Source organism: Podarcis tiliguerta (genome assembly GCF_965153285.1).
Source record: "Podarcis tiliguerta genome assembly, chromosome: 12".
NCBI lineage: Eukaryota > Metazoa > Chordata > Lepidosauria > Squamata > Lacertidae > Podarcis > Podarcis tiliguerta.
In genome coordinates, this window is record NC_139545.1 from 26,318,657 (window position 1) to 26,334,841 (window position 16,185).

The window sequence follows — 16,185 nt, forward strand, 5'->3', positions numbered from 1 at the left end:
ACATTGGATTTTCCCATCGTGTGAAATATAGGTGGGTTAATATATGGCACTGTTGAATATAAGGCATGCCATGGATTTTACAAGAGAGTGTAGGTGAAAGAGGTCCAGCTAAATATAGTTTATGTATGTAAAATATCAACACTATGATACTTTCTTCTAAACATTTATAGCAAAAATAGAATTTTAAATAACATGTTGCAAATAGATATAGTGAAAATAAATACTAGTGGCATTTGTTAACCTTAAATATATGTTGGGCTTTCTTGTTCTCTATTGTGTGTTTGCTTTTTGTTTTTAAATAAGGAATCATGCATGATATTTTTAAAATTCAGAGATAAGAAAGCTTTAATCTATGGCCTTGACAAAAAATGCGATCATATGCAAAATGGTATGATGAATGCACATTAGAAGATTTGGCATTACCATATTCTCAATATACTAAAACATCAGTTTCATGAATACATGTTTTAATCATAACATTAGGAAGAAAATCTGATTTGCAGAAAAATGCTAAGCAGGCAAGAGTGTATGAACCTTCAATAACTGAGTTTTTCTTTTCTCTCTCTTCATCTTTAAATTCCTTCTTACTGTTTTCATGTCAACATTTGCATTTGAAAAATTATAGCTACAACTATGCAATTCCATTGTTCGCCCTTGCCAGCATCAAAATGGCAACTTGAAATATTTGTAGCATGGGTGCTTTTATTTTTCGGATTGTATTTCTGAATGAATAAACATTCCCAGCTTCTTCAGTAAATGTTTGCCATGCTATTTAAGTCAAAACATATGAACTGGGAGCGTGCATAGTGTCTATTATTTTGTCCTTGAGGTAAGCTAAATACATTTCAGCTTCAAAAAAGTTTTTTTAAAAAATGAAATCCATTAATGCCTACTTGTTCCCAATATGTTTTTTCTTTTCTTTTACTGTGTAGTGTGAATGGGTATGTTACCTATAATACAGACAATTCTTATAAAAACATTTTTTTTAAAGTCCAAGGGAAGGATATTTTCTTAGGAGTTTATGGATGTACATATGTCATGATACTGGACCTCTACATATATCTCTTATCATGCACTTTTTAAATTTTGGCTAAAGTAAAAAAAAAAGCCTGTCATACAAACAAATGAAAACAAGTCAAGTTGCTGTAGCCATATGATGCAGCACATTCAAGCTTTGTAAATGTTTTCCTCTCCTAATTATTAATCAACTAGAAGCGAATAAGGTGAAGGGAGGGGGAGTGAGATCAGCCTTAAGTGTATCGTTGTACAAACATGGGCACTGTACTGTTTTATTAAGGCACTGAAGAAGATAAGCTTGAAAGTGCCACTAGCATCTCCACAGCATCATTTCCCTCCTCATAGACATAAATGCTATGTTCAGCTGTTTTGCTCTTTCAAGCCTAATCAGGGCTGGGCAATAATAATCTACTAGACGGTTTTGTTTTTCTGCTGAGTTACCTAGCTGTTGAGTTTCCTTTCCTGCCAAGTGTACCACACTTTGCATTTTTCTCCAAATTCTGTTAACTCTTGGTGTCCTCCCTCCAAAATAAGCCTGCCCTCCTCAGATTAATGGCGGGGATTGAACGAGCTGATGAGGCCCACACAGGGAGCCAGTTCTGTAGATATATATTTTTTAACTTCTTTAAACAGCTGATACCTTTACCATATTACAACCTGCTTCTGATCCTCCCCTCACTTTCAAAGCAGTTTGCCGTGCAGCATGGCGGGACGCCATTTGAGAAAAACAAGCCTAAAAGCCGCTTGGGCTTACAGAACCATTTGTGTTTGATGGGGGGGGGGGCACACACAGTTCTGTATCCTGGCCAACAAATTTTGCTATTGAAACAGAAGGGGGGAAAGAAATTAGCTAGCTAATTCCACCGGTATTTATGTGCATTCTTGTAACTTCATGTTTGCATGCTTATTTCGCTGTGTTTTCACAGCATCAGCGCGACATTCATTTAATATTTTAAACTAATGCGTTCGGTTTTTGCAATGTTGGCATTTTGCGGCCGCTGAATTATGAAACTCACATTTCTTGTGGAGAATGCAATGAGACTGCATAGGATGCAGCCTCTTTTTGAGCAACAGAGGGCAGTCTGCGGTTTTAAAAGATTCAGCAGCTGTCTTAGAGGGCTGAATGCAGCTCTGACAGGCTGAGGTTGTAGAAGAGCAAGATTCAACAACAAACAGAATCATGCAGACTGGTCAATCTGTAATTTATTGGAAACATTACTGATCTTTGCAATAACATCTAATACATGAATGAAAGAGAACCCCATCATTTGAAAGGAAAAAAACCACACACACACCAGATACCAGAGACAGTTATGTCTGTAAAATACACATCATTATTTTTCAGCCAGATATTTGCTTGCTTTGAAATTATCAGCATTCAGCTGATGGACACTTAATGAAACCGTGTTCAAAAATGCCCTTATTTATTCTGTCCTGTATTAACATATATCTGAATGTTTATCTTCGGACTTTTTAATGTGACACAAATGATACTAAGTAACTTACTTGCATACATTGCTTGATAATATGTTGACTATTCCGGAGCTACTACATTAGTGACAAAAATACCATAATAATTGCAACAGAGAAAGCCATTGTCTCTTCCCTTCATTACTAATACGATCTTTTCAATCATTTTAGTTGTGGCAGATCAAAGTGGGAAAATAGCTTTTTTTTTTAAAAGGAGCAAAACTAAATGTTAGGATACTTGTTCAGCAAATGCTGAAGTATAAATACTCCTAACCTGTTATCTCAGAGGAAATTTTGCCACCATTTAGAATGATATGAGGACAGTGGTAGCGATGTGGGTACAACTGCTTTTAACAAAGTAATCACGTGGGATTATTTCTTGCACAGTAGCATTTAGCAAACACGATAATGTCAACTGGTTTGATGAAAAAAATGAAATCAGTGTTTGATTCGACATTAACAGAATGCCATTGTTTTTCCATTAATGATTCCTGTTAAAGTTATGCAAAAGATATACAAAATAACAGAGGGCAGAGCAATCCAAACAATGCTGGTGTATCACCTTAACTGCTTGTGTCCAGAGGGTCTGTGGCTGGAGTTGGGGGTCAGTGTTCTGCCCTTCCATTGACTCCTAAGGGGCGGGTTGACTTATAGCTGTATTTTTGGCGGTGTAAGTTACATCAGGTTCTGTGGGTAGATCCAGTGAATGATGGAAATTAGGGTGCAGTGCAATTTTGTTTATGCCTCAACCCCAACACAACAATTCCCCACCCTTGTGCCACTGTACATGGGTGTAGCTAACATGATCAGGGCTCTCTATCACAAGGTGTAAATGGATAGAGGGAAGCGCAGTGGAGAGATATCCCACCTCTCCCAATTGACATATTTGGAAGTTCAGATTGCACTATAATTCAAATGAAATGGAAAGTATCCTAACATACATTTAGCAAGCTCATATTGGATGTTACAGACACAGCTCCTGCAAGCAGCAGGAAAGATTCCCTATGAGGAAAGATCACATAACGTTTAGTTGGGGCTTTTTAATAGCAGCTTCAGGAGGCTGACTTAATTTTCATTGGGAACATGGTAGGAGTCAAAGGGTTAATCACTTCCACAGTTCTGATATGGATCCCGCCCCGTTCTGGTAAAGGTAAAGGTAAAGGGACCCCTGACCATTAGGTCCAGTCGTGGCCAACTCTGGGGTTGCTCATCTCGCTTTATTGGCCAAGGGAGCTGGCGTACAGCTTCCGGGTCATGTGGCCAGCATGACTAAGCCGCTTCTGGCGAACCAGAGCAGCGCACAGAAACGCCGCTTACCTTCCCGCCAGAGCGGTACCCATTTATCTACTTGCACTTTGACGTGCTTTCGAACTGCTAGGTTGGCAGGAGCAGGGACCGAGCAACAGGAGCTCACGCCGTCACAGGGATTCGAACCGCCGACCTTCAGATCGGCAAGTCCTAGGCTCTGTGGTTTAACCCACAGCGCCACCTGCGTCCCTCTTTTTTTTTTTTTTTTAAGGAAAGGTGCCAGCAAACACCATAAACTTAACAAGTGTTTAGTTTGATGATAATGCATAGGAACAGTATCTTTTTTGTGTTTAATAAAGTATTTCAAGACACTGAAACACAGGGCATTATTGACAGTTTATCTTCCTTATTCTGTTGGCCTTCTACAGCAAGGAAGTAGATGAACTCACAGTGCATCTTTCAAAACCCTCGGAAGAAATGGCATTCCTAGCAAGCTTGAAAACACACACATACAACTTAAGAGCGGTAGGTCAAAGTTATTAGCAAGTCTTTCAATGTAATCATTTCAATGAGAGCTATCCCCACTGGCTGGAATATGAGCAATGCAGTTCCAATCTGTTAAGAAGTGGGATAGGATGTTTCTTTCAAATTATAGACCTATAAACTTAACCAACATTGTGCCTAATTTATGCTCCAACTATTTACTTCTCAAACCCGAGAGTTGAGCAGATCCTGATTATCTTTTTAGTTTTTGCTGAGGAGCAGGCTGGAGTCAGAGCTGCCCATTCACCCATGGGCTGGGTCACTGATTGCATTTGTTCATGAATCTGTGACAGTAAATAATGTTCTTTTGTTCGTCATAGATCTGGCCACTTTTGAGATTACCAGCGCATTAGGAAGTGCCACTTTTAATTAGATTTAAATAAAAATTTGGAATATCAGTAGCTTCCGCTAATTAAAATTCTTTACTTCACCATTTTTTACATCTTATTCCATTGGATTTTGAACGAATTCTGTATCTGTGACCCAGGTTGTTAAGCAACGATGTAAACTTGCTTGATTTAATTTTGTTCATTTATTATATTGTTATGAGTTGTGGGTTTTTTTTTTTTGGGGGGGGGGGAGTAGGCAGCATGCTGGATCCAGCAAGTGTTAAAATCTAAAACAAAATTCCCAGAATATCCAGGTTAACTTCCTGGTGCGATGGTAGCCTATGAGCCATTAATGAAACAATGGAAGTGGTTCTGTGCCAGACAACAAACTACTTGCTGGTAGTTAGAAAGACAAAGATCAGAGTTGAAAGTTGAGTTATGTGAGCAGGAAGGAAGAAGTTGAAAGCAAGACAGTAGTCTGGGAAAGCAGAGGGTCAGAGCCATGCCTCATTTCTGCTTGAATGCGCTTGTCATTACCCCCCCCCCCCCAGATCAGTGATGGACATTGCCTAGGGAGAGTTCCATGGGCCAGGCAGAGGCCTGGGGGGCCAACCTCATTTGGCCCATGCGCTGCAAGTTCCCCAACTTTGGTCAGAAGACATGGTGACAGAGTGATGTAGCCCCATGCTGCTCTCTTTGATAATCTAATTATCTTTCCTTGCTGAGGCTTATGTCGTCTTGGAGCTGAGTCATGGATTAGACACAGTTAACTGGGATGCATACAAGGTTGGAGTGGGTGGAGCATTCATTCTGGACTCTTTATTGACTCCAATGGGTGTGTATTAATTATAACATCTATTTTGCTGGTGTTCTTCTGACAAAGGAAGCAGAGGTTGGATGACCATCTGCGATGGATGCTTTAGCTCAGGGGTAGGCAACCTAAGGCCCGTGGGCCGGATGAGGCCCAATCGCCTCCTCAATCGGCCCACGGACAGTCCAGGAATCAGCATGTTTTTACATGAGTAGAATGTGTCCTTTTATTTAAAATGCATCTCTGGGTTATTTGTGGGGCATAGGAATTCGTTCATTTCCCCCCCAAAATATATTCTGGCCCACCACATGGTCTGAGGGACAGTGGACCGGCCCATGGCTGAAAAAGGTTGCTGACCCCTGCTTTAGCTACATTGCAGGGGGTTGGACTAGATTACCCTTGCGGTCCCTTCCAACTGCAATTCTATGATTCTGTGAAATGCGATCTAGCCCTGCTGAAGGCTTGGTAACCAACTAACCTGGCTATTTCCTTACTTCCCCAGCACACCCATCTTCGTTTTCTCCCCTTACAATGACAATCCTATCATTGTCCAGTCAGCTAACTGAGGACAGGCTTGCACTGTCAAAACAGATATGCACACAACCACTAACATTTAGCAGACTTGCGTGAAATGGCCCCAAATTTACCCAAACATCCATAAGATACTAAACAAGCCTCACTAAGTCCTTTATTGCTCACCTGCCTAGTAGATGCTAAAAGCTGTTTTCCTTGCTTTTGCACATAGATTTGCCAGCAGCTGTTTCAACATTTATAAACACTATTCCTCCTGATTGCCAAATAACCATAAATTCATTTATGCATATTTTTGTATTGCAGGCGTAAAAATAATTACATGTCTGATTAAATCCACTTATGCCTTCATGTCTTACTAAATCTCTAATAGATATAAATTGTTGAAATGCATTGCATCGGAACACATAAATATTACGGGTGCAGCCTAGTTTATCTTTACTATGGTCTGAAGCACAAACAATGAATGGAAATTGTTATATTCACATCATTTCTTTCAAACTGGGGCCTCAATATTTGCCCTCATGATAGTGTGATGCCCCAGGTCAATCATTGACGAAGACCATTCCTTATCAAAAAGTAAAGTTATTCTCTCACAAAGCAGCACATATATTAACAAAGAGAAGACACATAGCACACTTCAGTGAGTAAAGGACTTTTTATGGTATGAAGGCATCCATTGTATATTTTCCTTGTCCCTACATCAATGTTATTCTAAATCACAGCACAGTACAATCCTGGTTCCCTTGAAGTGATCCTGCTTCCTTCAGCAGAAGCAGAATCTGACCCATACTATTTAACGATGTGTTCAAATCTATCCCTAATATTGAATCAGGCAAATATCACTGCAATGCTTGGTAATGGTTTGACTACTATTAATTCATTTGGTATTCATTGTGTTAGCACTTATCATAATGAATTCATTTGGTATTCATCTGAATGTCGTAAGTATTCCGAGTGATACTGCAATTTAGTATTAATTGATATACTACCTAATTTCCCCTACAAAGGAAAAAATTGTGCTCTGCTCATGAAATACACTCTTTTAACATTTTATAGTGGTAATAATGATGAGATTGAGATACCTAATTCATATATTGGACATTATTCTTTTATGGTAATGCCAAATCAATGTTAGAATATATGATATGGTGCAGAATTACCGTAAGGAGTGTGTGTGTGTAACAATATAAAACAATTTGCTTTAACCTTTAAAAGTGCTTTCATCAACAGGTGAGCACAATAAACGAGTTGCATGGTACTATGCATTTTATATCCTCTCTGGAGTCATGGTTTCAGTTTTCAGCTGAAGGCGAGGGGAAATCACAGCTTCAGTTCTAGAATTCAGGCAGCCGATTGGTTGTGAGTAGACCTCAAGATGCACAGGTCTTGAAGAAAAACAGGAGAGAAGGGCTGCCCATTTTAGAGATTTTAATTCTTTATATTAAGCTTAGGTTTCAGCATCACTACACCTCTCCCTCCAGGCAACCCCCATGTGCATGAAATTAGGCCAAAATACACATGAAATTAGGCTGAGAGGCATGTGTCCCTCAGACCATGGGTTGCTGACTGATTTCGGTGATGTTTGTGAGGTTATTAAATAAACTAGAAATTGACTTCTCTCTGTGTGCTAGACATATATTGGTTTTGTTCTCTGCAGAATGTGTGTAAGGGAGTGATTGCATCAGCGTGGACAAGGACAATGTGGTCAGCCAGACCCACAACCCTAAATCCCTCTGCACCAGGGCTGGCTCAGCAAACAAAAACCTTCTCTGAAGAGTTCCCACAAAGATAGACTGGTTGCTGTAAATGTAAAAGAGATGAATATTCAAAGGGAAGGATAGGTTTAATTGATTTCCTATATCTGCACGGTGAAAACTCAAACGTGATGAATGAAATGAATTGTTAGCTCTGATATGTGATTTGGAGCATAATGGAGTTTGAAAGCGTAACCTGCAACCAGGTGACTTAACTTTTGAGGTATTTGTCATGGGTGTTGGGGGAATAAGCAAGTCACCGCATCAGAATTGGGCATTTGAGCAGGTTTGGGAAAGAAACAATTCTTCGTTTGTCCATGGGGGAAGAGGGTTGAGGGTCACAAACCAGAGGCATTACAGTAACTGTGAAGGCCCATTGAATTATAGCAAGATGTTAACAGATGTGAAAGAAAGAGGAGGCTTCGCCTTGCCAGATATGAAACTATATTATGAAGCAGCATGTCTTTGCTGGCTAAAAGAATGGATAAAATTAGATAATAAGGAATTATTAGATCTTGAAGGTTTTGATAACAGATTTGGATGGCATGCTTACCTATGGTGTGATAAGAAGAAAATTCACAAAGGTTTTGGGAACCACATCTTCAGGAATTCGTTGATAGAGGTATGGGACAGGTACAAAAATTTACTGGAACCCAAAGTTCCACACTGGCTATCTCCGTTAGAAGTTATGAGTGTAAAGAAAATTAATATGAGAGGCAATTGGATAACATATGGCGAAATGGTGATTAAAGAGGAGGGAAAATGGAAGTTAAAACCATACGAACAAATCAAAGAACATGTATATGATTGGTTGCATTATTTACAGGTTAATGAAATGTTTAAAAAAGATATAAAAGAATGTGGATATGGAGAAAAAGATTCAAAGTTTCAAGTAGATATAATAAATAATGAATGTAAAATTCTGTCAAAAATGTATAAAATATTGTTGGAATGGAACTTGAAAGATGAAGAGGTTAAATCGGTAATGATACAATGCGCCAAAGACTTTGGTTGTAATATACAATTTGATGATTGGGAAAAATTGTGGAGAGAAAATTTGAAATTTACTGCATGTACTGCGTTGAAGGAAAATGTTATGAAAATGTTTTACAGATGGTATATCACGCCGGTAAAATTAGCAAAAATGTATAAGACATGTAATAAGTGTTGGAAATGTAAAGAAAAAGAAGGAACATTTTACCATATGTGGTGGGAATGTAAGAAGGTCAAAGGTTTCTGGGATGCGATTTATAATGAATTGAAAAAGATGTTAAAATTTACTTTTGTGAAGAAACCAGAAGCCTTTCTTTTAGGAATGACAGGAAAAGAAATAAGAAGAAAAGACTGTAAACTCTTTCATTATGCAGTTACAGCGCCAAGGATTTTATTGGCTCAAAAATGGAAACAAGAGGAATTACCGACAATAGAAGAATGGAGATTGAAATTGACAGACTATGCGGAACTGGACAAATTAACTGGGAAAATCAGATATGTCCGAGACCAAAGGTTCATCGAAGACTGGGGAAAGTTTGTAGAGTATCTGAAAAATGTATGCGATACACAAACAACGCTAGTGGGGTTTCGAGAGGTGCTGTAAAAACTGAGAGATATTGTCAAAAAGAAATAGAATGGAGAGGGAAGACAAATGGCAATATGTGTAAAGGGAATGTGTAATTAAGAGATAAACATGGATGATTGCCAGAGAAGCTGAAGGAAGTCCAAAAGAGATGTTTTGTTATAATTTGGTTAAAAATGTATAAATATATTGGAAAATTAATAAAAACTTATTTTAAAAAAAAGAATTATAGCAAGATGTGCACATGTGCTCTTGTTCAAATTCCATATGTTTTTAAGGGGTGCACGTGCGGTGGAACAGTTCTTAGTGGGTTGTACACAAGGTCTCAGTGCATCCACTCTCCTTGGTATGCTCAATTTAAAGGCTAAAATGAGTCCTGTATGTATATGCCAACATACTTCAGTCCATAATTACTTCAAAGAATGGTCCAAAGTCAGTTTAATCTGCTAGTGCACAAGAGAAGTTTGCTTCAAACTCCTGGTCTTTTATTAGCCCTTATTTCTCTAAGCAGGTAAATTTGGGTAAGTAGGCTCCAGTGAGTGATCTTTCATTTCCTTGAGATAGAGAGCAGAATTGGTCAGTGTGGTTCTGAGGCTTTCCTTTCCATGGCAAAATAAAGGGAAGCTTTGTAGCCATCATTAAATACATTCACTCTAAGATTTACTGTGGTAATCGTGACAAAGCAAATGGCTGTTTCTTTGGCAGCAAAAGAGTTTTAAGAAGACAGTAGGCATTGTTGTTGTTTGCCTTGCAAATTATAAAATACCTCAAAAATTACATGGTGTCAAACCGTGTGACATAGATTACAAAAATAATATATAGCTCTGAGTTTTATTAAGAAAATTACACCAGATTAACTCTTAGTATCCTGAGACACGATAGCATATCTTAAACTTTATTATTACATAGGAATGGTATTTTGTTAGAAGTATGAATTTTTGGAAAGCAAAATATGGGGTGCGGGTGGGGAGAACAAGCTAAATTGTAGGGAGTTGGATATATTTCCTCATTTAAAGTAACTGTGGATCTTAAATTCAACTAATTTATGAAGCTAATTGAATTTTTACTTATTTGCTCAGAAGCTGCCCTATACCAGATCAGACTATTTGTTCACCAGTATTCTCTAATCTGATTGGCCGTTGCTTTCCAGAGTCTCAAGCAGAAGGCCTTCCTTGTTAGCTTCTATCTTTGGGGTGGGAAACCTTTTTGCTCCAAGGCCATACCTTTTATCTCCGCCACCCCGGCAGGCCAACTTTGACCGGTTCTCCCATCCACTTGCCAATCACTTGACATCAATATCAGCCAACATGCAGGGTGTTCAACAATGCTTTTTGCAGTTTTAATTGTAGACCCTGCTCCCTCCCTGCCCCCAAACAGAAGCCTTTAATTAAAGGAAGATGTCTGGAACCTAAGCAATAAATACACACTTGTTACATCATGTACTATTTTTCCAGAAAAGGCCTAATTCTGACATTGTAAAAAAATGTTTTTTTTTTTGAAAAATACACTATCCTCTTATCATACTAATCAATGTATGCACTTGTTATCCTGCTTGCTTGGAACATGTGTCTCTACACACACCTACAAACTATGTATTTGTGTTCAGGGATTAAGCCCTTCTGGAACACAAATGACTTTGGGGTGGGGTGGGAATCATTTTCCACTGCAGCCCCCGGCACTATTATGCTAGTAGATAGGCTACCGTCTGTCCAGTGCTGCCTGTATATAATACAGCACATTAGCTGATGATTCAGTAAAATTGGTCCTTTACTGAGTGTCCTCTCAAATTTCTGTGTCAGACAGCTGGAAGGTTTTCAAGCATGTTTCCAGTTGTGAGTAATACTGAGCATCAAGCATGCTCCTAAGTGTCTCTTTGTGGCAATACTTGTAGATTTAAGTGGTATTAATTAGAAGCTAGTGTTCATAGTGGAGGCGTATATGAGGCAATAAATACCTTTTGTGGGTGACTGAAGGCCACAGAGCCGTGAATCCAAGGTGTTTGATAACCAGAAATGCTGTTTATTACAAGTGAGACACAATATGGTGGCCCAAAGCCTTAGTGTTTGATGTAGCCTTGGAGAGAAAGGGATCAGACTGGGACAAAACTCTAAAGAATATTTTAAAACCTGCTTAATGGTTTGCTAATTGCAGGCAATATCACAGGACATATCAAAGAGCAGCTGCTTAAAGCTGTAGCACTCCATGTAGATCCATACTAAGTTTTTTTTTAAAAAAAACTAAAATAAACTGTAAAACAAATAATAGAGCACCAGCAGTGAAAAGTATACATTTACCTGCCTTGAATCTCGAACCAAAATAGCTTATCTGCCTGTATTGTACAACTATCCATTGCTAAAACGTGGTTAATAATAGCCTTCCTTATATGGATGGCAGGGGTGCCAACTTGAATAAAATATTGGGAGGAGCCAGGTAAGCTCAAACCTACATAATCAATCACAAGATGCAGCACAGGCACACCATCTGAATGGCAGTACCCATAAACTTTGTGGGGGCAGCCCCCTTAAATATTTTATTAGCAGGGCTGAAGGGACCTTGGCCTCCTAGGAGTTGGCTCGTATGATAATAATAATGATACTAATAATAATAATAATTTTATTTATATCCCGCCCTCCCCAGCCATAACCAGGCTCAGGCTGGCTAACATCAAAATATAAATACATTAAAACATAAAATCCAGCAATCGACTGAAATACAGCTTAAAATCGGATTCAAATCAAATAAGTTCAGAAGGCAACCGGCAAATTATGACTATAGGGGTTGGGAACCTTAGGTACTCACCAGGCTCAGCTATTTATATGAGCCGGTGAGAGGAGTTAGAGAGTCCTTATATATAGGGTCTTGTAGGAGGAGAGGGGTCAGACTGGGCCCTGACCAAAGGCCTGGCGGAACAGCTCCGTCTTACAGGCCCTGCGGAAAGATGTCAAGATGACGGGTGGTGTAAAGTCAAACACAATTTAAATTAGGTGTCAGGAACCTGTGGCCTGCCAAATATTGTTGGACTTCAACAGCCCCAACCAGCACGGCCAACGATCAGAGCTGATTGGCAATGTGGTCCAGTGACACCTGAAGTGTTGCAAGCGTTCCCACTCCAGATAGGAAGCATGTGCTTGCTGTCCTTTCCTCCAACCAGATTCCAGCAGGATTTAAACGTCACACAGACTAGTAAAGTAGGTTAAGCTGACAGCAAGTAACTTGCCAAATTATCTTAATTGGTGATGGATTCACTAATTCAAACTTCTCTTCTAGCCATGGTCAGAATATCAACAGGTTGGCAAGAGCTGGGTACAGAGCAATGGGAGCTCACCACCATCACATGGATTCGAACCTCTGACCTTACAACCAGCAAGCCCAAGAGCTGCAGTAGTTTAGACCACAGCGCCACCCATGTCCCTTAAGTGGTGTGTCGAAAGCACACCAGTGCAAGTAGATAAATAGGTACCGCTGCAGCGGGAAGGTAAATGGCATTTCCATGCACTCCGGCACTAATCATGGTGTCCCGTTGCGCCAGAAGCGTTTTAGTCATGCTGGCCACATGACCTGGAAAGCTGTCTGTGGACAAACGCCGGCTCCTTTGGCCTGAAAAGTGAGATGAGCGCCGCACCCCATAGTCGAATTTGACAGGACTTATCCATCCAGGGGTCTTTACACCTTTACCTATCAACAGTTCCATAAGAAGGAGATTTGAGAAATACGTAAAGAGCGTAAAATCCTTGATGTGTTTTAGAATATTCATAGAGTACTAGAAATCCTAAACCTGTATTACAATATGAGCTGGGGTAAGGTATTAAAATTTCCAACTTGCCTGTCACCCTTTACCAACAATCATGTGAATTTGTGCTCACAGTTCAAGACATCGGGAAGGCCAAGTGTAAAGTCTGTTTTCCCCGTTTCAGATGTGCATAGCCTGGGGCACTGTGTTGCAATCTAACGCCACTTGTTGCAACAGATATTTTAAAGACAACCCTGCTATTCTCTGACCTTGGAGATCCTACAGGAAATTGGAAGTGCAAACGCTGAGTTTTGCATAAAAGCAGCATCAGCTATGATGCATATTGGCATCTATTCCAGCCACAAGAACATAACCACAAAACAGGGGGGAAAAGGATCAATATCGTTTGGAAATGAGGATGCTAAGTAAAAGTAGCTGTGGCTGTGCTTGTTTTGTTTAAAAACAAACAAAATGAGTCATCTATTGAAGATTGTAATGAAAGGTTTTTTGTTTTTTGAAAAGGTAGTCCAGATTTGCTAGCAAGTGAAAAGGTAATATTACCTGCTCTCTGCATAAAATGCACACCAACAAATAAGCAAACAACAATCCCCACTTAGTTGTTTTCCCCCCTGCAGGTGACACATTCTGCTTTGAGAGAATTTAATCTTAAAAGACCGTGACCCGTAAGCAAAAGGTATGTCACCAAAGGTATTCTACATATGCAGAGAAATAGCATCCTGGAGCCCTTGTACTATGGAAGCAAGTAGAACCGATGGAGAATGGTAAGTAACACTTTACTTGATCTTCACTTCTATAGCTTGGAAAGTAACAGAATAGTTATAAAGTCCAATTAAATAACACAAGAGTCGAACTGAAGGCATAGACTTAGCCTGGGGGCAGAAAACAGGCAACACGTTCTTTCTATATGGTTTCTTCTTTCATTTTTCCTGTGAAGGGGAACGGAATATTTTCTAAGTGCATCAGAGTTGATCCAGCTGCAGCAACTGAACCGTTTAAAAATCCTAACCTGCAGTCGGAGGTGTTCAGCTGTTTATAGAAAGGCATAACATCTCAATCCACAAAATAGTTTGCTGGAATGGTAACATTTCCTTTGACTGACACCCAGTTTTAATATACTATCGGGTATTAAGGCGAATTTAAATCGTTGGAACCTCTTTCCATGTAATATGTTTAGGTTTGGGGACTAATTCTGATATACACCTTTGTAAGCATGGATTCTTATGCTTTCACTTAGAACTGAACTCCAGGTTGGCTTAATTTTGCAGCCTCTTATTCAATGGCTTTTTGAAATATGCTCACCCACATCAGTGATTACAGCAGCAATAGGTGAAAATACATTGTGTGACATTTCACATATAATACCAAATTGTATTGCCTCTACATGAATAATCATGGAAGGAGCCTTGGACTTCTGTGCTCTATCTCTTTCTTCCCCAGCTCTAATCATAATCATAATCATAATATATCTATCTATCTCATCTCTATCTCTATCTCTATCTCTATCTCTATCTCTATCTCTATCTCTATCTCTATCTCTATCTATCTCATTATCTATCTCCTGCCACTCTGGGCGGCTCCCAACAGGATATTAAAAACACGATAAAACATCAAACATTAAAAACTTCCCTAAACATGGCTGCCTTCAGATGTATTCTAAAAGTCAGATAGTTGTTTATTTCCTTGACATCTGATGGGAGGGTGTTCCTCATATCCCCAGAATAATAGTAATTTCCTGTTTTTCGGCAGACCACAGGTTACCATTACTTCTAAACCAGCAAACCATGGCTTGTGCTTCCCCTACAAACCAGGATTGCAAACCAGGGTTTACTGAAAACTAGAAAGTAACTAATTATCCTAAGTGTGCGTGGGAAGGAAGGAACGAGCCTGAGTTTCCTTCAAGGCTCAGCCTCAGTTACATCCGAATGAGACACCTGTGATTGTGAAGCTAGTACAGAATAGTGGTTGTACACAAAACTCTGAACTGAAAACCCCAAGTTAAAATTTCAAGCCAGTCATGAACTATAGGTTGTTCTTTGGAAAGCTCCTCTTTTGTAGTTTCTCACCCCAGTGGCAATACAGGGCTACCTTATGCAGATATCATAAAGATTGCTGAGATACATAGATGAAAAACCGAAAATGTAAGGAAAATGCTACATATATACTTAGGATGGGACCATAAAGCATATATTATGTGCCTAATGGAGCTTTGAGCATTATTTTCTCAACCAGCAGTGCCCTGTGCCAAGCTGCTTTTGAAAAGTGGAGAAGGGGATTTCAGAAATAGATTGTGTTAAGGCATAGGGATGTGCTGCTCAAAGAAAAACATTCAAAAATCCCACTGGGCATGGTTGTTAACAGTGGGGCTGAAGGCGATATTAGATGAAAGGAAAAAATGACTAAGGAAGAAAGAATAATTTACAGAGCATGCTAGAATACTGTACTAGAAAGGTAAACGGTTTTCTGTAACCATTCTTATCATGTATTCTTTCTTGGTTTCCTGTTCCTGTTTGGAAATTTCCTAAGAAATTTCCCAAGATGTGCATTTACAAGACATATGAAGCCTATGTTGACTAAAAACTAAACAAAACACAGTATAAGTTTAGTAATCACTGGACCAAGAGCATTTACCTGCTTTAGATTACTTACTATAATAGAATAGTCATATCTATTTGTATGTTTTATTTGATGTGATGATTTTTTTATGTTTAAAAAGATTTAAAACATTTTATAATATCTTTACGACCAACAGAGAGCATCTCATTTAATTTTTGTGTAGGAACAGCACCCCGTAATTCCATATTCCCCATCAAAATAATCATTTGTACATTTTTTCTGTCAGCTGTAACACCGAGGTTATTCTGTAGTGACCTAATTTGCAGATATTTCTGTAGAACGTGCTGCTTATTTCAATATGCTTTTGACTTCCTAAGAAACTATCAAATTCAGCTCTGAGACTGGTGTTATTCCCTTAGGGAGTCCCAAATGAATTTGAATTTTCCAAGGGCTTCATGCACCATTTGTTGTTTATTCCTTTGTAATAGTATTATTTCCATTATGATAATAGGATTATGTTCATCATAACATGTGTTGTCTTCCATAGCGTAACCTCACCTTTTCCCCCAGGAAAAGAGAGAATGTGAAAAGCTTAACAG

General features: G+C 39.1%; 1 long non-coding RNA gene across 1 annotated transcript in view; it reads left to right on the forward strand.

Annotated features, from left to right (window-relative positions):
• The first annotated feature begins 4,161 nt into the window (after positions 1–4,161).
• LOC310660668 overlaps positions 4,162–16,185 on the forward strand; it is a 54,946-nt gene continuing 42,922 nt past the window's right edge. Inside the window, exons 1-2 of the long non-coding RNA XR_014503594.1 lie at positions 4,162–4,260; positions 13,648–13,794. This is a non-coding gene — a long non-coding RNA (uncharacterized lncRNA). The remainder of the gene's footprint in view (positions 4,261–13,647; positions 13,795–16,185) is intronic.